Raw genomic sequence first — 23,040 nt, forward strand, 5'->3', positions numbered from 1 at the left:
TCATTTGGGGGTTTTCCTGTTCAAACATCAGTCGTATTCGAACCAAAGAGAACATTGTTGTCGATACCCACTTTGATTGGCAACGCCAACGCCACTGGGGGCTATATAATCATACCCGAATCTTAGCTTAACCCCTTTGGAACGGTTTACTGATCGTATTCGAATCAGAAGCCTCAAATTTTTTTTATCTGTTTTTATACAATTGCAAATATTTGAGTTGTTACAAATATTATATGTGCCGGCTTTTACAGAGTTGAGTTATCAACTTCACTGTCCGGGTAACATAAACCGGCGGTATCATTCAAAGGATCATAGGGATCTTGTGATCTACTTATGTGCAGGATAAGACTACATTTGGGTGGTTACCCGCCCTGGCTTTTGACGTTAAGTCGCCAGGGCATATGTTGTTTAACTCTTTGTAGGGTTTGCAGGAATATGACATATAAATGATTAAAGTTCAAGCTCATTACCAAACTTGATGCTTCAAAATAATTATCCGTTCTGGATTTTTCTCAAAGGCTATAAGCCGCCGGGTTATAAAATTCCGGCTTGCAGTGAAGGTGAATTAAATCGTCGTTGGCCAAGAGCCGCCGGGTATTTAAACTCCGGGTTTACTTATCAATCGATGAGGTATTCAAACTTTTAATAGCCAAAACTGGCTGGATTTTTATGATGATATTGAATGATTGAGGTTTTCATACCGGGTTATATTATTCAAATCTTGAATAGCCAACATGGCTGAATTTCTATTGTGATTATCAATAACCAGTATTATTGAGGTTTTCAAAGTCGCTTTAGCGCAATGGCTATTATTTTATCAAAGGATATGATTTATTTTACAATGGAAGGAATAGTCCCGAGTCGCTGCAGGCTTACGACCCGACACTTGGGGGCTACATTATTCAAATTGAGGTTATATCAAATATGCAAGTCTCATGTCGCTGCAAGCATGCACCATGACACTTGGGGGCTAATGCAAAGTCATTGTTTGCCCACCTTATTGAAGACCCGACTCATCACATCGTAATGAGCCGGCCCTTGGGGGCTACACATTGCTGTTCAAGTTTACATGATAATATTTACAAAGTCCCTGCTCATTATTGCATAATGACCCGACCCTTGGGGGCTACACTGGTTGAAGTTTTATGAGCATAAGGCAATTACAAGTCCCAGGTTGCTGCAAGCATGACAACCCGGCACTTGGGGGCTACAGGTAATATGGATATAAGGGAGAAATATCTTCCAATTTTCAGTTTTGAGCAAATCAGGTTGACCCAGCATCACCAATCATTATGACCCGGTGTCTGCAACAATCATAACCCGGCGTCATCAATAATCATGAATCGACATTGGCAACAATCATGAACCGGCATTGGAAACAATCATGACCAGGAATTATCAGTTTTTATAACCCGGAGATTTTGGAAATTATAACCCGGCAAGATCTATACCTTTAAGCCGGTTGAAATCAGATGAGTATGTCAAGACCTATAATTTTAAGACGGCGCTTTGGAAGCCGACTCAGATGGATTATTTGTTTACAATATTTCTTCTACAAGCAAATTGATTGTGAAGCTGGTCTATTGACCCAGATTTTCTAGAAGAAGGAAATAACACGGACTTAAGGATGTTCAGGTGCCGGTTTACAAGAATTCTTAACCCGGAGCACAACCTGTCAAATTTGTTCTTGTGTTTATTTTGCAGCATAAGTTTACCATGGATAAATCCAAGCTAAACTTGGGGGCTAATGTCGGGGATATACCCCGCGGTGTAACCCGGCCGCAAGGTATAACCCGGCCGGACTTGGCGACTCACTAATGACCCGCCTTGTCTGAACGACACACTAAGTGACCCGCCCGATCCTGGCGACTTATGGGTGACCTGGCAAGCGGATCAGAGGAGCGACAAGACCCGGGGGCCAAGGAGGCTCAAGGCCCAGAAAGCCGGCTTACGTTATGATAGGCCGGCTTAAGAGGAAAGGCGTAAGGAGTATCTCCCTTACAAGGAATCAAGACCCGGACTTATATCCAGCTTGTAGTACAAGATAGGCTAGTCCTACTAGGACTCCACATGTAACCCGCCCCTCTAACTTATATAAGGAGGGGCAGGGCTCCCCAAAGAGGGACAAGCAACAAGAAACAATATCTAGGGCTAGACACAAAGGGGAGCCGGCTTACGGCGACTCTTCTCATGAGCATAATGAGACCTAGCCACAAACAGCATGTAGGGTTGTTACCGGATGATGTTTCCCGGGGCCTGAAGCTATCTAAATCCTTGTCTTGCGTGTTGCGTCTCTCGTCCCGATCAACCCCTCTCAAGCTACCACATAGATGCATTGGGCTCGCGACTAAGTCCTGACACTAAGGACATCTGACGTGTTAATTCCACGACATAAGGCGCTGAATCTCAGACCCGAGGGCCCTGAGAGGTAAATATAACTCCTGCGCCAGGCCTTGTGGTGCTACTGCTGCACGAACTCATGGCAAACTCGAGATTTGTTTCTTTACTATACATGCACGCAATGATTTAATGGACATTGTAATCTCAACATGTGATGGGGAGCTCTAAATTTGAATTTGAAACTTATAAAACAAAAAAAAATCAAAACAAATAAACTGGGAGAGAGGGAGTATACCGTAGGATGTGTCCCATACGAAACAAGTCCCCTGGTTTGTCACCGCGAAGATACGGTTAGAAAGGACCACAGTGTCTTCATACTCATACGGCAACAAATTGACCGCAGACAGCATCGTCCACCTTTGACCACCATGTGCAAGGTTCGTGCTATCTTCTTCAATCTCATCGTGGTTCCATCGTATCAATCTAGGCAGTGGCCCGTTGCATGGTTGATCCCAATGTTGGACAAACATTCTACGGGAACGGTGTCACCGTTGTAAATGTTGTGCAAATTGATGTTGGTACCCTCCCGCACATATGCAAGCCTATCTCCACTCGCACCAAGACTAACCCATGAAACAGTGGGCAGGGGGAGAATTAGGAAATGGACACGGAAGTAGTCTTTAGAATGCATTTACCACGTGATCAAACTCATTTTACCTACTCATCGGACAAAATCTGAGTGCCCCTCAACGTCGGCATCTCAAGGGGCGTCAACTTGCAACTACGGCCACGCCGCGCTGGAGAGACCCCCAAACATCCTCATGCCTTGCACAGAACATCAAGATGCATTTGTATGAGTAGTTTATCTTGTGAGAGAAAAGGATGGATGAGGGAAGGCCTTATTTGCAAATGTGGAGAAGGATGAACGAGGAAAATTGCCACAGTTTTCTTCCTATCCATCAGATATAAAATTGAACGGCCTATATTGCAGGGTGGCAGGCGCACCATCATCACCAACTCAGTTTTTTATAAGAGTAGAGACTAGCAAGATGCCCATGCGTTGCACGGAAGATCAAGATCTTGTGGGAGAAAAGGATGAACGAGGGAAGGCCTTATCTGCAAATGTGGAGAGGAGTGCGGGTAAATTGTCATAGTTTCCTTCCTATCCGTCGAATATAAATCGGATGGCCTATATTGCAGGATGGCAGGCACACCATCATCACCAACTCTGCTTTTTATAACTCTGCTTTGTATGAGTAGTTTATCTTGTGGGAGAAAAGGATGAACGAGGGAAGGCCTTATTTGCAAATGTGGAGAGGGGTGTGGGTATTTTTTGGCAAAATTTCCATAGTTTCCTACCTATCTATCAGATATAAACCGGACGGCCTATACTACAGGATGGCAGGCACACCATCATCAACAACTCTATTTTTAATTTATACCCCTATATACTGTGCGAATAGTTTTGAAAGATGGTCGTTGGATGAAGCCAATCCGATGGTGCAGAGATGGCAAATCCGAGCACTACCGACCATTGAATATCATCTACATTTAACCAGATTCCGCCACATGTAGAATACTCCATGGTTGAACTAAAGCATAATGCACAAATCTCAAAACACAAGCACTTCTCCTTTGTTCTAGAATCTTCTGTATCATAATTGATTATTTTTTTCCTAGATGAATTGCCATTATTTGTTTTTTTACTTTATGCTTTACAACGCAAAATTCCATGAATCTTAAAACAGATTATATTTTTTTATAAAAGCTAATTGATTTTGAATGAGATGAACTATAAAAATTAAACGAACATCTACATCATGCATATATGACTCAAAGCTTACATGCTATAGTGTGGTGTTTATTCATAATTTGGTTGCCAAATCTCATGCGTGCAATGCACGTGTACCTTACTAGTAAGAGTATAGTAGAGATAGAGATAGAGACTACTACTACCAATGTGATGGCCCGTGCGTTGCAATGGGTCCAAAGTAGTAGAATAATACTTGTTCACGGGCTTGAAATATAAACACTCTAGTTTTGATATACATATATCAGTAAAAGTAAATCATGCTTCACTCAAAATATATTCCTTGGGCTGTTTTGATGGTTTGAAGATAACAGGTTTAAAAAAATGGAGCTGCTTTTTTTACATTTTGTAGCATGGCATGGCATCCGGTGCACCTAAGCGTCTGAAAACAATTGAGTTTGGGTCGGTGGCACACCCTGCGGCAAGATGACCGTGTGGGCTTCTTTTGTAACTAGCAAGACGCCCGTCCATTGCAGGGAACATCAAGATGCATTTTTTTACAAACACCTGTTGTGATTGACCCTTGCAGGAGTAATCCCATGTGTAAAAACTAATGACATCTCAAGAATTTTATCAGAAAAATGGTATCTTTGGAACAAGTTTTCTCTACTACTGCTCCTTGTAGCGAGCGGTATGCAATGCATGTGTCAGCAGACATGACAGCTTGTCCATGGAAGTTGAACCACGGCGACCATCACGTTTCTTGTTTCTACCACTGCCACACCCACACGCGATTCCCACGACGCCGCCCCAACCCACGGCATGACGTCCCCCGACGTGCGCCTCATCCCTCTCGGCCACACTGCTCCTCTGCCTTTGTGTGCATGACATGCGGGCCAGTTGAACTGCGGTGACCATCAACTTTATACCATAGCCACACCCGATTGGACGCGGTTTGCTTGCTCCGCTCCTGTGCTCCGATCCGTACTCCCGCACCATCAAATTTTTATCCAGCGGCTGTGACACATTTCGTCCCGGGCATCAATCCTCAGCTGGAGTACTTCTGTACTACAGGTAGTACCTGCCGGTGTGGCCATCTACGCCTTGTAACGCCTCGACGCCCAGCTGTGGTACCCTCGCCACGGCCACGCCACCACCGGTCGGTTCATCTTGAACGAGTGAGTCGCGAACCACACCACCACCATGAGAATGACATGTGGGCCAGCCGCATTTAAGGTCCGCATGTCATTGACTCATAGGCCGGTGCACTAAGCCACTGAAGCTCGGTCCCGTGGGCCCCGAGAGGGAAATGTAACTCCCGCGGCAGGCCTTGTGGTGCTCCCGCAGTACGAGCTCGTGCCGAACCCGGATGAGATTTGGTAACCAACTAGTATGGTACACCTGCATTGCACGCATTCTACTCTCTATATCTGTATATTTGTAAAAATACGGTCAATGGACTTCATAATACGCTCACTGCGGTCAACATATACATTTTTCGGTGTTTATACGGTCACTAGCACACCTGGCTGAGTATGTGTGTGCATGCACGTGTAGGTTAAGCACTTGAGCATGACCTTGTGTGTTCCGTCGTGTGCTCGAACATGCATGCATTAGGGCGTCGCGCGCATTTTGCGTCCATGTGTACGTGTGACTGTTGCATGCATGCATGAGGTTGTAGTCCCTCACATTCACATGTTCATAAGTCAATGCTTTGTCAAAACATTGCATGCAAGGTTTAATCATTCGTTGTTCACGCATGCATTCCCGATATTAATACATTGGTAAAGACAATTTCTTGAGGAAAACGGGCTCATGAATTGAGTACAAAGGGGACCAATAAGCCAAGATGGAGGGAGTACTAGTAGTGAACCAGAAGGAGGGAGTAGGTACTAGTGACGTAACAACATGCAATAACAAAATTCCTCTATGTGCATCCTGTCTACGTGTCTCTACTCTTATGAAAAACAGAGTTGGTGATGATGTTGTGCCTGCCATCCTGCAATATAGGCCATCCGATTTATACCTGACGGATAGGAAGAAAACTATGGCAATTTTGCAAAAAGATACCCACACCCCTCTCCACATTTGCAAATATAAGGCCTTCTCTTGTTCATCCTTTTCTCCCACAACATAAACTACTCATACAAATGCATCTTGATTTTCCATGCAACGCATGGGCATCTTGCTAGTTATGAATAAATAACATTCTATCAACGAGCCCCATTAGACACCAAATTTATTGGCTTCCGTGCTACAACTAGATCTTCCCCTCGTTTCTATTTTCCAACCCGACGGCGGGCGGGGTGCGGTTTGCCAATAGTCGGTTTGCTCAATGGTGGTCCCACATGAAAGTGAAAATGCTAGGCAACACACCTTCCCTAGCTATGTGGCGTGCCGGACGGACCGTGGAGTACTCCCAATTCCCGTGCGTGTGGGGGTGCGATGCGAACGCGGCATGCCTTTTCCTCTTACTGGCAATGTGCCCATGCGTTGTGATGGATCCAAAGTAGTAGAATAGTAGTACTTGTTCACAAACTTGAAAGAAATCACTCTTGTTTTGATATACTCCAAATATATTACTTTTCACTCAAAAATATATTTCTCAGGTTGTTTTGATGAGGTGAGGGAGGGATGTGGTTGCTTTCAAGATAATAAGGGGTTTTCTACAAATTGGAGCAGAGAAGTGGGCTATTGTTGCAAACTAGCAATGTGCCCGTGCATTGCAACGGATCCAAAATAGAATAATACATGTTCACAAACTTGAAAGAAAAACACTATAGTTTGGTGTATATATCACTAAAAATATACTCATATTAGGTTTCACTCAAAATATATTCCTTGTGGCTGTTTTGATGAGGTGGGGGAGGGATGTGGTTGGTTTCAAGATACTAAGGGGTTTCTGCAAATTGGAGCAGAGGAGTGGGGTCTTGTTGCAAAAATGCCATGACTTACATCATAGTCGTTAGATGTAGATCTGATGGTCAGAAATGACGGATGGCAGACACACCATCATCACCAACTGAGTCTTTTATAGGAGTATAAAAATGCCACAACTTACCTCACGGCCGTTAGATGCAGATTTAATGGTCAGAAATGACGGATGGCAGACACACGACCATCACCAACTGAGTCTTTTATAGGAGTAGTAGGAGTAGAGAAAAATGTATAAATTGTAACATTTGGTTCTGCTCCTTGGCACAATCAATAGATATAAATAACGATTGGAAACACTAGGGCGGGGCTATTTCCGCCAGATAAGCAGGGTACATAGTAGCTAAGTTGGCGCATCGTCGGTTTGGTCACACGCGGTCCGACATGTTCTAGTGTTTCTAGCAAGATGCCCGTACGTTGCACGAAGTTGATGGAAAAGGTAAGCACAACTTGTAAATTTATGGATGGAGTACTAGTTACAGTGATGCATATAATTAAGCAAAGGGATCGCACATGTCAGTATTGACTGGAACGAGAATGCAATAACACAATAAGATTAAGGCCACGATGATGCAATCGCAGTGGTGGTTACAGGAGGCAAGAAGAAAGATGCATCCATCAATGTACGACCTCCTCCTCCTCAACTTAGTGCGCCGGGCCACCGACCGGCGGCTAAGGAGTGGCAGCTTTTGTGGCGAGGTCAAGGTGCTTCTCAGCAAAGGCATCCAAGGCTTCCAGCTGGTTGAGGAAGGCCAACGTCGTAGCGTCCTCAATGGCCCTGTAGATACCTATGTACACGATTTGCTCATACATGTGGATGTGTAGGTTGACGAATTCTTGCAGGGCGAGGCGCCTCACGGCGAGCGCGACCTCCAGGTGGACATTCTTCGTGGCGTCGGCGGGCAGTCGCAGGGCCACCAGTGCTTGAAAGAGGTTCCGGCCATGGAGGCCGATTAGTGTGGCAGGCAATGAGGAGCCCGAGCACGTGGAATGGAGGAGTACGGTGATGTCGTCCCTGAGCTTCTTGAGGACGGTGAACTTGTTGGTGGTGGCAACGATCATCTGGTCCAACTGAGAGTCATGGTTGGTGTCGACGGTGGCCATCCACCAGCCGGTCAAGAACACCGTCTGGAGACGATCCTTGGTGCCATGCCGCAGGCCGGCGTCGTGGACCATCTGGCATAGCCGGTTGCCGCTCGCGCGCATCGCCGCCATGGGTCTGAAGTGAGCACTTTTGCGCTTAGTGTAGGTGCTTAGGCAAATGCTTAGGTGTGTACGATGTGGTAGATGCATTGGAATGGAGGGGCACCTTTATATGAGTGCGAACTGCATTGCATTCATGATACATCTCCAACGTATCTACAATTTTTGATTGTTCCATGCTATTATCTTACCCCTTTTGGATGTTTATGGGCTTTATTTTACACATTTATATCATTTTTGGGACTAACCTACTAACCGGAGGCCCAACCCGTATTGATGTTTTTTTGCCTATTTCAGTATTTTGAAGAAAAGGAATATCAAATGGAGTCCAAACGGAATGAAACCTTCGGGAGCGTGATTTTTGGAACGAACGTGATCCGGAGAACTTTGAGTGCAAGTTAAGCAACAAACGAGGCAGCCAGGAGATAGGAGGGCATGCCCACCCCTCCTAGGCGTGCCCTGTGTCTCCTGGGCCCCACGAGCGACCACCGACGTACTTCTTCCTCCTATATATACCTACGTACCCCTAAAACATCCAAGGAGCAACCGAAACACAATTTCCACCGCCGTAACCTTCTGTATCTGCGAGATCCCATCTTGGGGCCTTCGCCGGCGCTCCGCCGGAGGGGGAATCGACCATGGAGGGCTTCTACATCAACACCATAGCCCCTCCGATGAGTTGTGAGTAGTTTACCACAGACCTTCGGGTCCATAGTTATTAGCTAGATGGCTTCTTCTCTCTTTTTGGATCTCAATACAATGTTCTCCCCCTCTCTTGTGGAGATCTATTCGATGTAAACTCTTTTTGCAGTGTGTTTGATGAGATCCGATGAATTGTGGGTTTATGATCAAGTTTATCTATGAGAAATATTTGAATCTCTTCTGAATTCTTTTATGTATGATTGAGTTATCTTTGCAAGTCTCTTCGAATTATCAGTTTGGTTTGGCCTACTAGATTGATCTTTCTTGCCATGGGAGAAGTGCTTAGCTTTGGGTTCAATCTTGCGGTGTCCCTACCCAGTGACAGAAAGGGTTGCAAGGCACGTATTGTATTGTTGCCATAGAGGATAAAAAGGTGGGGTTTATATCATATTGCATGAGTTTATCCCTCTACATCATGTCATCTTTCTTAATGCATTACTCTGTTCTTATGAACTTAATACTCTAGATGCATGCTGGATAGCGGTCGATGTGTGGAGTAATAGTAGTAGATGCAGGAAGGAGTCGGTCTACTTGTCGCGGACGTGATGCCTATATACATGATCATGCCTAGATAATCTCATAATTATTCGCTTTTGTATCAATTGCTCGATAGTAATTTGTTCACCCACCGTAATACTTATGCTATCTTGAGAGAAGCCACTAGTGAAACCTATGGCCCCCGGATCTATCTTTTATCATATAAGCTTTCAATCTACTTTTATTTGCATCTTTACTTTTTGCATCTATATTATAAAATACCAAAAATATATTTATCTTATCATACTATCTCTATCAGATCTCACTTTTGCAAGTGGTCGTGAAGGGATTGACAACCCCTTTATTGCGTTGGTTGCGAGTTCTTTGTTTGTTTGTGTAGGTGCGTGGGACTTTTGAGGAGCCTCCTACTGGATTGATACCTTGGTTCTCAAAAACCGAGGGAAATACTTACGCTACTATTGCTGCATCTCCCTTTCCTCTTCAAGGAAAACCAACGCAAGCTCAAGACGTAGCAAGAAGGATTTCTAGCGCCATTGCCGGGGAGGTCTTCGCTCAAGTCAAGACATACCAAGTACCCATCACAAACTCATCTCCCTCGCATTTACATTATTTGCCATTTGCCTCTCGTTTTCCTCTCCCCCATTTCACCCTTGCCGTTTTATTTGCCCTCTCTTTCCCAATCTCTCTCTCCTTTTTCGCTTGCCTTTTTCTGTTTGCTCGTGTGTTGGATTACTTGTTGCCATGGCGCAAGATAATACCAAATTGTGTGATTTCTCCAATACCAATAATAATGATTTCCTTAGTACTCCGATTGCTCCTCTTAATGATGTTGAGTCTTGTGAAATCAATACTGCTTTGCTGAATCTTACTATGAAAGATCAATTCGCCAGCCTTCCTAGTGAAGATACCGCTACTCATCTAAACAACTTTGTTGATTTGTGTGATATGCAAAATAAGAAAGATATGGATAATGATATTGTTAAATTGAATTTATTTCCATTTTTGCTTAGAGATCATGCTAAAGTTTGGTTTTCGTCTTTGCCTAAAAATAGTATTGATTCTTGGAACAAGTGCAAAGATGCTTTTATCTCTAAGTATTTTCCTCCCACTAAGATTATCACTCTTAGGAACGATATTATGAATTTTAAACAACTTGATCATGAGCATGTTGCCCAATCTTGGGAAAGAATGAAATTGATGATTCACAATTGCCCTACTCATGGTTTGAATTTATGGATGATCATACAAAAAATTTATGCCAGTTTGAACTTTGCTTATTGAAATCTTTTAGACTCGGCCGCAGGAGGCACGTTTATGGAAATCACGTTAGGAGATGCTACAAAACTTCTTGATAATATTATGGCTAATTATTCTCAATGGCACACCGAAAGATCTTCTAGTAAAAAGTGCATGCTATAGAAGAAATCAATGTTTTGAGTGGAAAGATGGATGAACTTATGAAGTTGTTTGCTACTAGAAATACTCCTCTTGATCCCAATGATATGCCTTTGTCTACTTTGATTGAGAGCAATAATGAATCTATGGATGTGAATTTTGTTGGTAGGAATAGTTTTGGAAACAATGCTTATAGAGGAAACTTTAATTCTAGAACGTTCCCTAGTAATTCCTCTAATAATGATGGAAATTACTACAATAATTCTTATGGTAATTTTAATAAGATGCCCTCTGATTTTGAGAATAGTGTGAAAGAATTTATGATTTCTCAAAAGAATTTTAATGCTTTGCTTGAAGAAAAGTTGCTCAAAGTTGATGATTTGGCTAGGAACGTTGATAGACTTTCGCTTGATGTTGATTCTCTTAAACTTAGATCTACTCCTCCTAAGCATGATATCAATGAGTCTCTCAAAGCAATGAGAATTTCCATTGATGAGTGCAAGGAAAGAACCGCTAGATTGCGTGCTAAGAAAGATTGCTTTGTAAAGGCGTGTTCTTCTAGTTTCCATGAAAATAATGATGAAGATCTTAAAGTTATTGATGTGTCCCCTATTAGATCTTTGTTTTGCAATATGAATCTTGATAATAATGGGACTGGAGATGAGTCAAGTTTAGTTAGAAGGCGTCCCAAGAATTCGGAGTTTTTAGATCTTGATGCTAAATTTGGTAAAAGTGGGATTGGAGAGGTCATGACTTTAAATAGTATTGAACCCACTATCTCGGATTTCAAGGAATTTGATTATGATAATTGTTCTTTAGAAAGTTGTATTTCCTTGTCGCAATCCGTTGTTAATTCTCCTCATGCTTATAGTCAAAATAAAGCTTTTACCAAACATATCGTTGATGCCTTGATGCAATCTTTTGATGAAAAACTTAATTTGGAAGTTTCTATACCTAGAAAACTTAATAATGAGTGGGAACCTACTATAAAGATTAAAATTAAAGATCATGAGTTTTTTGCTTTGTGTGATTTGGGTGCTAGTGTTTCCACGATTCCGAAAACTTTATGTGATATTCTAGGTTTCCATGATCTTGATGATTGCTCTTTAAATTTGCACCTTGCGGATTCCACCATTAAAAATCCAATGGGAAGGATCAATGATGTTCTCATTGTTGCAAATAGAAATTTGGTGCCCGTAGATTTTATTGTTCTTGATATAGATTGCAATCTTTCTTGCCCTATTATACTTGGTAGACCTTTCCTTAGAATGATTGGCGTGATTATTGATATGAAGGAAGGGAATATTAGATTACAATTTTCATTAAAGAAAGGCATGGAGCACTTTCCAAGAAATAAAGTCAAATTACCTTATGAATCTATCATAAGAGCTATTGATGAATCAAGTGCCAAAGATGGCACTACTTAGATCTATCTTCGCTTTTATGCCTAGTTAGGGGCGTTAAACGATAGCGCTAGTTGGGAGGCAACCCAATTTTCTTTGTGTTTTTTGTTTTTGTTCCTGTTTAGTAATAAATTTTGCATCTACTTTCTGTTTAGATGTGTTTTCATGCTTTAATTAGTGTTTGTGCCAAGTAGAACCTATAGGATAACCTATGATGATAGTTGATTTGATTCTGCTGAAAAACAGAAACTTCGCGCTCACGAGAAAAAATTCAATGAATCACAGAAACGTGATTTTGCATTGATTCTTTTTGCTGATGATCAATAAACAAATTTTCCAGGACTTCCTATTTTGGTAGGATTTTTAGAGTAAAAGAAGTTTGCGTTAGTTACAGATTGCTACAGACTGTTCTGTTTTTGACAGATTCTGTTTTTCGTGTGTTGTTTGCTTATTTTGATGCATCTATGGCTAGTATTAAGTGATATGAACCATAGAGAACTTGTAATACAGTAGGTTTAACACCAATATAAATAAATAATGAGTTCATTAGAGTACCTTATGTGGTGGTTTTCTTTTCTTTCACTAACGGAGCTTATAAGATTTCCTGTTGAGTTTTGTGTTGTGAAGTTTTCAAGTTTTGGGTAAAGCTTTGATGTACTATGGAATAAAGAGTGGCAAGAGCCTAAGCTTGGGGATGCCCAAGGCACCCCAAGATATTCAATAATATCCAAAATCCTAAGCTTGGGGATGCCCCGGGAAGGCATCCCCTCTTTCGTCTTTGTTCATTGGTAACTTTAGTTGGAGCTATATTTTTATTTGCCACATGATATGTGTTTTGCTTGGAGCGTCGTGTATTATATTAGTATTTGATTTTTAGTTACCACAATCATCCTTTCTTTACACACCTTTTGGGAGAAGCCTATTTGATTTGAATTTATTAGAATATGCTATGTGCTTCACTTATATCTTTTGAGCTTGATAGTTTTTGCTCTAGTGCTTCACTTATATCTTTTAGAGCACGGCGGTGGCTTGATTTTATAGAAATTGCTAGTCTCTCATGCTTCACTTATATTATTTTGAGAGTCTCTTAGAACAGCATGGTATTTGCTATGGTTATAAATTGGTCCTAGAATGGTAGGCATCCAAGTTGGGTATAATAAAAACTATCATAGGAAGTGAATTGGATGCTATGATCAATTTGATACTTGATAATTGTTTTGAGATATGGAGGTAGTGATATTAAATTCATGCTAGTTGGGTGATTATAAATTTAAAGAATGCTTGTGTTGAAGTTAGCAAGTCCTGTAGCATGCACGTATGGTTAAAGTTGTGTAACAAATTTGAAACATGGAGTGCACCTGGCTTGTGCATCCTTATGAGTGGCGGTCGGGGACGAGCGATGGTCTTTTCCTACCAATCTATCCCTCTAGGAGCATGTACGTAGTGCTTGATTTTTGATGACTTCTAATTTTTTTCAATAAGTATATGTTGAGTCCATGGATTATATGCACTTTTACCTTTCCACCATTGCTAGCCTCTTCGGTACCGTGCATTGCCCTTTCTCACCTTGAGAGTTGGTGCAAACTTCGCCGGTGCATCCAAACCACGTGATACGATATGCTCTATCACACATAAACCTCCTTATATCTTCCTCAAAACAACCACCATACCTACCTATTTTGGCATTTCCATAGCCATTCCGAGAAATATATATATATATATTGCCATGCACCTTTCCACTGTTCCATTCATCATTTTCATGACATACTTTACTTTTGTCATATTGCCATTGCATGATCATGTAGTTGACATCGTATTTGTGGAAAAGCCACCATGCATAATTTTTTATACATGTCACTCTTGATTCATTGCACCATCCCGATACACCGCTGGAGGCATTCATATAGAGTCATATCTTGTTCTAGTTTCGAGTTGTAATTCATATGTTGTAATCAATGAAAGTGTCATGATCATCATCATTAGAGCATCATCATTAGAGCATTGGCCAAAAAAATAAAAAAAAAGAAAGGCCAAAAAAGGGCCAAAGAAAAAGAAAAAAAAGAAAAAAAGAAAAAAAGAAAAAAAGAAAAATAATAAAAATGGCAATGTTACTATCTCTTTTTCCACACTTGTGCTTCAAAGTAGCACCATGTTCTTCCTGTAGTGAGTCTCATATCTTGTGCTTCAAAGTAGCACCATGTTTTTCGTATAGTGAGTCTTGATGTCTACTACACAACCTTCTTCTTGTAGACGTTGTTGGGCCTGCAAGTGCACAGGTTTGTAGGACAGTAGCAAATTTCCCTCAAGTGGATGACCTAAGGTTTATCAATCCATAAGAGGCGTAGGATGAAGATGGTCTCTATCAAACAACCCTGCAACCAAATAACAAAGAGTCTCTTGTGTCCCCAACACACCCAATACAATGGTAAATTGTATAGGTGCACTAGTTCAGCGAAGAGATGGTGATACAAGTGCAATATGGATGGTAGATAAAGGTATTTGTAATCTAAAATTATAAAAACAGCAAGACAACAAGCGATAAAAGTGAGCGTAAACGGTATTGCAATGATAGGAAACAAGGCCTAGGGTTCATACTTTCACTAGTGCAAGTTCTCTCAACAATAATAACATAGATAGATCATATAACAATCCCTCAACATGCAACAAAGAGTCACTCCAAAGACACTAAAAGCGGAGAACGAACGAAGAGATTATGGTAGGGTACGAAACCACCTCAAAGTTATTCTTTCGGATCGATCTATTAAAGAGTTCGTACTAGAATAACACCTTAAGACACAAATCAACCAAAACCCTAATGTCACCTAGATACTCCATTGTCACCTCAAGTATTCGTGGGCATGATTATACGATATGCATCACACAATCTCAGATTCATCTATTCAACCAACACAAAGTACTTCAAAGAGTGCCCCAAAGTTTCTACCGGAGAGTCAAGAACGTGTGCCAACCCCTATGCACAGGTTCATGGGCGGAACCCACAAGTTGGTCACCAAAACATACATCAAGAGGCACATGATATCCCATTGTCACCACAGATAAGCACGGCAAGACATACATCAAGTGTTCTTATAAAAGACTCAATCCGATAAGATAACTTCAAAGGGGAAGGGGAAACTCAATTCATCACAAGAGAGTAGAGGGGGAGAAACATCATAAGATCCAACTACAATAGCAAATCTCGGGATACATCAAGATCGTGCCATAGAGGGAACACGAGAGAGAACACGAGAGAGAGAGAGAGAGATCAAACACATAGCTACTGGTACATAACCTCAGCCCCGAGGGTGAACTACTCCCTCCTCGTCATGGAGAGTGCCGGGATGATGAAGATGGCCACTGGTGATGGGTTCCTCCTCCGGCAGGGTGCCGGGAAGGGCTCCCGAGAGGTTTTTGGTGGCTACAGAGGCTTGCGGCGGCGGAACTCCCGATCTATCTTCTCTGTGGATGTTTTTAGGGTACGTGGGACTATATAGGTGAAAGAAGTCGGTCGGGGGGTGCTCGAGGGGTCCACGAGACAGGGGGCGCGCCCAGTAGGGGGGGGGGCGCCCTCCTATCTCGTGGCCTCCTCGAGGCTCTTCTGACGTGAACTCCAAGTCTCCTGGGTGTTATTCTTCCCAAAAATAACGCTGCCGAAGGTTTCATTCCATTTGGACCCTATTTGATATTCCTTTTCTTCGAAATACTGAAACAGGCAATAAAATAGCAATATGGGCTGGGCCCCCGGTTAATAGGTTAGTCCCAAAAGTAATATAAAAGTGTATAATAAAGCCCATAATTATTCAAAACACATAATAATATAGCATGAATGCTTCATAAATTATAGATACGTTAGAGATGTATCAGCATCCCCAAGCTTAATTCCTACTCGTCCTCGAGTAGGTAAATGATAAAAGAAAGAATTTATGAAGTGTGAATGCTAGAGGTGCACACGTTTGATCAATGATAACTTAAATCACCTTTGCTAGCATGCTAATATGTCATAATAGTAGTTCATCTCATAAAACTTTTCATGAACTAGTAACAAGCAATTCACATGTTAAAGCATAGACCATAAACTTTCTTGAAAACTAGCAAACTTCATTCTTAGTCATCAAACAATTGCAACTCATCTTACTTTCAGGAAGAGTCTATGTCAGAGCTTTGATTTAGCAAACTTCACATACTCAACTATCATATAGTCTTCTACAATTGCTAACACTCACACAATACTTGTGGTTATGAAGTTTTAATCAGACACAGAGAAAGATTGGGGCTTATAATGTTGCCTCCAAACGTATTCACCTTTGGGTGATGTCAACAATAATAGTTCATGCTAATGTACATCCAATTGGATATATACATCAGGATCACCCTAACACAAAGTGCTTGCCAAAGGATAAAATGAAAAAGGGAAAGGTGAAGATCACCTTGACTCTTGCATAAAGTAAAAGACATAAAGTAAAAGATAGGCCCTTCGCAGAGGGAAGCAGAGGTTGTCATGTGCTTTTAGGGTTGGATACACAAAATCTTAATGCGAAAGAACGCCACTTTATATTGCCCCTTGTATATGGACCTTTATTATGCAGTCCGTCGCTTTTATTGCTTCCATAGCAAGTTCATACAAAGCTTATTTTCTCCACACTAATATGTCATGCATATTTATAGAGCAATTTTTATTGCTTGCACCGATGACAACTTACTTGAAGGATCTTACTCAATCCATAGGTAGGTATGGTGGACTCTCATGGCAAAAACTAGGTTTAAGGATATTTGGAAGCACAAGTAGTATCTCTACTTGGTGCTAGGAATTTTTGGCTAGCATCAGGGGGAAAGGCAAGCTCAACATGTTTGAATGATCCATGACAATATACTTTAACTGAGATGCGAGAAAACATAACCCATTACGTTGTCTTCCTTGTCCAACATCAACTCTTTAGCATGTCATACATAATGAGTGCTCACAATTATAAAAGATGTCTATGATAATATAATTATATGTGAAATCTCTCTTCCTTCAATATTCTTTCATGAATTGTTCAAATGACTAATACAATGCTTGCTAACCGTCAATAAATTTACAACCTCTACTTCTTAGATGTGAAGTCATTACTCCCCATGGGATAAGCAAATGAGGCATATATAATTTCAGATTTATGACAATCAACTCATTCAACAATTTACTCATAGGATATAAGTGAAGCACACGAGTAAATGAAAAGCTACTCCAAAAAGATATAAGTGAAGATCAATGAGTAGCTAAATAATTATGCAACTGTGTGAAGACTCTCTCTCATTAAAGAATTTCAGATCTTGGTATTGTATTCAAACAGCAAGCAAAGCAAAATAAAATGACAATGCAAGGATAGCACAACTCATGTGAAGAAGCAAAAACTTAGGCTCAACCGATACTAACCGATGATTGCCGAAGAAGAAAGGTGGGATGCCTACCGGGGCATCCCCAAGCTTAGATGCTTGAGACTTCTTGAAATATTATTTTGGGGTGCCTTGGGCATCCCAAAGCTTGAACTTTTATGTCTCCTTAATTCCTCTCATATCATGGTTTCTCTTTTTATCAAAAGCTTCATTCACAACAAACTCAACAAGAACTCGTGAGATAGGTTAGTATAAACCAATGCAAAACCTTATCATTTTCTACTGTAATAAATCACTAAAATTATTATTCAACATTTAATACTAAATGCCTCTTCATATTTAATACTCCTATCCTCAAATAGAATCATTAAACAAGCAAACATATGCAAACAATGCAAACATAACAGCAATCTGCAAAAACAGTACAGTCTGTAAAGAATGCAAGAGTATCAATACTTCCCTGACTCAAAAAATTATGATCTAAAATTCCCACTGTAATAAATTTATCAGAGCTTAATATGCAAAAATATTCAACGTTATACCATTCTCTGACTTTTCTAGAGAATTTTTGCAACAGCGGTAAACTTTCTGTTTTCAAACAGCAACATGTATACTAGCAAAATAAGCATGGCAAAGGCTATCCTTGACCTTTTTATTGAAAATAAAGATGCAAACCATTATTCTAAGTAACAGAAAGCAAAAACTAACAAATAAAATGATGCTCCAAGCAAAACACATATCATGTGGCGAATAAAAATATAGCTCCAAGTAAAGTTACCGATGAACGAAGACGAAAGAGGGGATGCCTTCCGGGGCATCCCCAAGCTTAGGCTCTTGGTTGTCCTTGAATATTACCTTGGGGTGCCTTGGGAATTCCCAAGCTTAGGATCTTTCCACTCCTTATTCCAAAGTCCATCGAATCTCTACCCATAACTTGAAAACTTCAACCACACAAAACTCAAACAAAACTCGTAAGCTCCGTTAGTGTAGGAAAATAAAACCACCACTTAGGTACTGTAATTAACTCATTCTAAATTCATATTGGTGTAATATATACTATATTCTAACTTCTCTATGGTTCATACCCTCCGATACTACTCATAGATTCATCAAAATAAGCAAACAACACATAGAAAACAGAATCTGTCAGAAACAGAACAGTCTGTAGTAATCTGTATCAAACGTATACTTCTGGACCTACAAAAATTATGAAATAAATTTCTGGACCTGAGTAATTTGTCTATTAATCATATTAAAAAAGAATCAACCTAAAAGCACTCTCCAGTAAAAAATGGCAGCTAATCTCGTGAGCGCTAAAGTTTCTGTTTTTTACAGCAAGATCATATAGACTTCACCCAAGTCTTCCCAAAGGTTCTACTTGGCACTTTATTGAAACAAAAGCTATAAAACATGATTACTACAGTATCATAATAATGTGGAAACACAAAAACAGTAAGGATACAGATTGGGTTGTCTCCCAACAAGCGCTTTTCTTTAATGCCTTTTTATCTAGGCATGATGATGGCAATGATGCTCACATAAAAGATAAGAATTGAAACATAACAGGAGCATCATGAAGCATATGAATAGCACATTTAAGCCTAACCCACTTCCTACGCATAGGGATTTTGTGAGCAAACAACTTATGGGAACAATAATTAACTAGCATAGGAAGGTAAAACAAGCATAGCTTCAAAATTTTCAACACATAGAGAGGAAACTTGACATTATTGCAATTCCTACAAGCATATGTTCCTCCCTCATCATAGTTTTCAGTAGCATCATGAATGAATTTAACGATATAACCAGCACCTAAAGCATTCTTTTCATGATCTACAAGCATAGAAAATTTATTACTCTCCACATAAGCAAATTTCTTCTCATGAATAATAGTGGGAGCAAACTCAACAAAATAACTATCATGTGAGGCATAATCTAATTGAAAACTAAAATCATGATGACAAGTTTCATGGTTATCATTATCCTTAATAGCATACAAGCCATCACAATAATCATCATATATAGCAACTTTGTTCTCATAATCAATTGGAACCTCTTCCGAAATAGTGGAATCATCACTAAATAAAGTTGACACTCTTCCAAATCCACTTTCATATTCGTCACAATAAGATTCAATATCCTCCAAAATAGTGGGATCAATACTACCTAAAGTTGAAACTCTTCCAAACCCACTTTCATCAATATAATCATCATAAATAGGAGGCATGCTTTCATCATAATAAATTTGCTCATCAAAACTTGGGGAACTAAACATATCATATTCATCAAACATAGCTTCCCCAAGCTTGTGGCTTTGCATATCATTAGCATCATGGATATTCAAGGAATTCATACTAACAACATTGCAATCATGCTCATCATACAAAGATTTAGTACCAAACATTTTATAGACTTCTTCTTCTAGCACTTGAGCACAATTTTCCTTTTCATCATACTCATGAAAGATATTAAAAAGACAAAGCATACGAGACAAACTTAACTCCATTTTTTTGTAGTTTTCTTTTATAAACTGAACTAGTGATAAAATAAGAAACAAAAAGATTCGATTTCAAGATCTAAAGATATACCTTCAAGCACTCACCTCCTCGGCAACGGCGTCAGAAAAGAGCTTAGTTGATGGGGTGTCAGTGCCGTTTACCTAGCCTTCCCGGCAACGGCGCCACAAAAGAGCTTGATGTCTACTACACAACCTTCTTCTTGTAGACGTTGTTGGGCCTGCAAGTGCACAGGTTTGTAGGACAGTAGCAAATTTCCCTCAAGTGGATGACCTAAGGTTTATCAATCCGTAGGAGGCGTAGGATGAAGATGGTCTCTCTCAAACAACCCTGCAACCAAATAGCAAAGAGTCTCTTGTGTCCCCAACACACCCAATACAATGGTAAATTGTATAGGTGCACTAGTTCGGCGAAGATATGGTGATACAAGTGCAATATGGATGGTAGATAAAGGTATTTGTAATCTGAAATTATAAAAACATTAAGGTAGCAAGCGATAAAAGTGAGCGTAAACGGTATTGCAATGATAGGAAACAAGGCCTAGGGTTCATACTTTCACTAGTGCAAGTTCTCTCAACAATAATAACATAGATAGATCATATAACAATCCCCCAACATGCAACAAAGAGTCACTCCAAAGACACTAAAAGTGGAGAACGAACGAAGAGATTATGGTAGGGTACGAAACCACCTCAAAGTTATTCTTTTGGATCAATCTATTAAAGAGTTCGTACTAGAATAACACCTTAAGACACAAATCAACCAAAACCCTAATGTCACCTAGATACTCCATTGTCACCTCAAGTATCCATGGGCATGATTATACGATATGCATCACACAATCTCAGATTCATCTATTCAACCAACACAAAGTACTTCAAAGAGTGCCCCAAAGTTTCTACCGGAGAGTCAAGAACGTGTGCCAACCCCTATGCATAGGTTCATGTTCGGAACCCACAAGTTGGTCACCAAAACATACATCAAGAGGCACATGATATCCCATTGTCACCACAGATAAGCACGGCAAGACATACATCAAGTGTTCTTATAAAAGACTCAATCCGATAAGATAACTTCAAAGGGGAAGGGGAAACTCAATTCATCACAAGAGAGTAGAGGGGGAGAAACATCATAAGATCCAACTACAATAGCAAAGCTCGGGATACATCAAGATCGTGCCATAGAGGGAACACAAGAGAGAACACGAGAGAGAGAGAGATCAAACACATAGCTACTGGTACATACCCTCAGCCCCGAGGGTGAACTACTCCCTCCTCGTCATGGAGAGCTCCGGGATGATGAAGATGGCCACCGGTGATGGGTTCCACCTCCGGCAGGGTGCCGAGAAGGGCTCCCGAGAGATTTTTGGTGTCTAAAGAGGCTTGCGGGGGCGGAACTCCCGATCTATCTTCTCTGTGGATGTTTTTAGGGTACGTGGGACTATATAGGTGAAAGAAGTCGGTCGAGGGGTGCTCGAGGGGTCCACGAGACAGTGGGGCGTGCCCAGTAGGGGGGGGGGCGCCCTCCTATCTCGTGGCCTCCTCGAGGCTCTTCTGACATGAACTCCAAGTCTCCTGGGTGATATTCTTCCCAAAAATAACGCTGCCGAAGGTTTCATTCCATTTGGACTCCATTTGATATTCCTTTTTCTTTGAAATACTGAAACAGGCAATAAAACAGCAATATGGGCTGGGCCTCCGGTTAATAGGTTAGTCCCAAAAGTAATATAAAAGTGTATAATAAAGCCCATAATCATTCAAAACACATAATAATATAGCATGAATGCTTCATAAATTATAGATACGTTGGAGATGTATCAAGTCTCATATGTTGTCACTTTCATATATTAGTGGGAATTTTTCATTATAGGACTTGGCTTGTATATTCCTACAATGGGCTTCCTCAAATGCCCTAGGTCTTCGTGAGCAAGCAAGTTGGATGCACACCCACTAGTTTTCTTTTGTTGAGCATTCACTTATAGCTCTAGTGCATCCGTTGCATGGCAATCCCTACTCCTCATGTTGACATCAATTGATGGGCATATCCATAGCCCGTTGATTATCCCCGTCAATGTGAGACTTTCTCTTTTTTTGTCTTCTCCACACAATCCCCATCATCATATTCTATTCCACCCATAGTTCTATATCCATGGCTCACGCTCATGTATTGTGTGAAGGTTGAAAAACTTTGAGATTATTTAAGTATGAAACAATTGCTTGGCTTGTCATCGGGGGTGTAGAATTTGGGAACATCTTTGTGTGACGAAAAGGAAGCATAGCCTAACCATATGATTTTGTAGGGATGAACTTTCTTTAGCCATGTTATTTTGAGAAGACATGATTGCTTTGATTAGTATGCTTGAAGTGTTACTATTTCTTATATCAATATGAACTTTTATTTTGAATCATTTAGATCTGAACACTCATGCCACAATAAATAAAATTACATTGAGAATTATGCTAGGTAGCATTCCACATCAAAAATTTTGTTTTATCATTTACCTACTCGAGGACGAGCAGGAATTAAGCTTGGGGATGCTTGATACGTCTCCAACGTATCTATAATTTTTTATTGTTCCATGCTATTATATTACCCCCTTTGGATATTTATGGGCTTTATTTTACACATTTATATCATTTTTGAGACTAACCTACTAACCAGACCCCAACCCGTATTGCTGTTTTTTGCCTATTTCAGTATTTCGAAGAAAAGGAATATCAAACGGAGTCCAAACGGAAAGAAACCCTGGGGAGCGTGATTTTTGGAATGAACGTGATCCGGAGAACTTGGAGTGCAAGTCAAGCAACAAATGAGGCGGACAGGAGATAGGAGGGCGCGCCCCTGTCTCCTGGGCCCCACGAGCGGCCACCGACATACTTCTTCCTCCTATATATACCTACGTACCCCAAAAACATCGAAGGAGCAA

The sequence above is a fragment of the Triticum dicoccoides genome, chromosome 3B, assembly GCF_002162155.2.
Source record: "Triticum dicoccoides isolate Atlit2015 ecotype Zavitan chromosome 3B, WEW_v2.0, whole genome shotgun sequence".
Classification (NCBI taxonomy): domain Eukaryota; kingdom Viridiplantae; phylum Streptophyta; class Magnoliopsida; order Poales; family Poaceae; genus Triticum; species Triticum dicoccoides.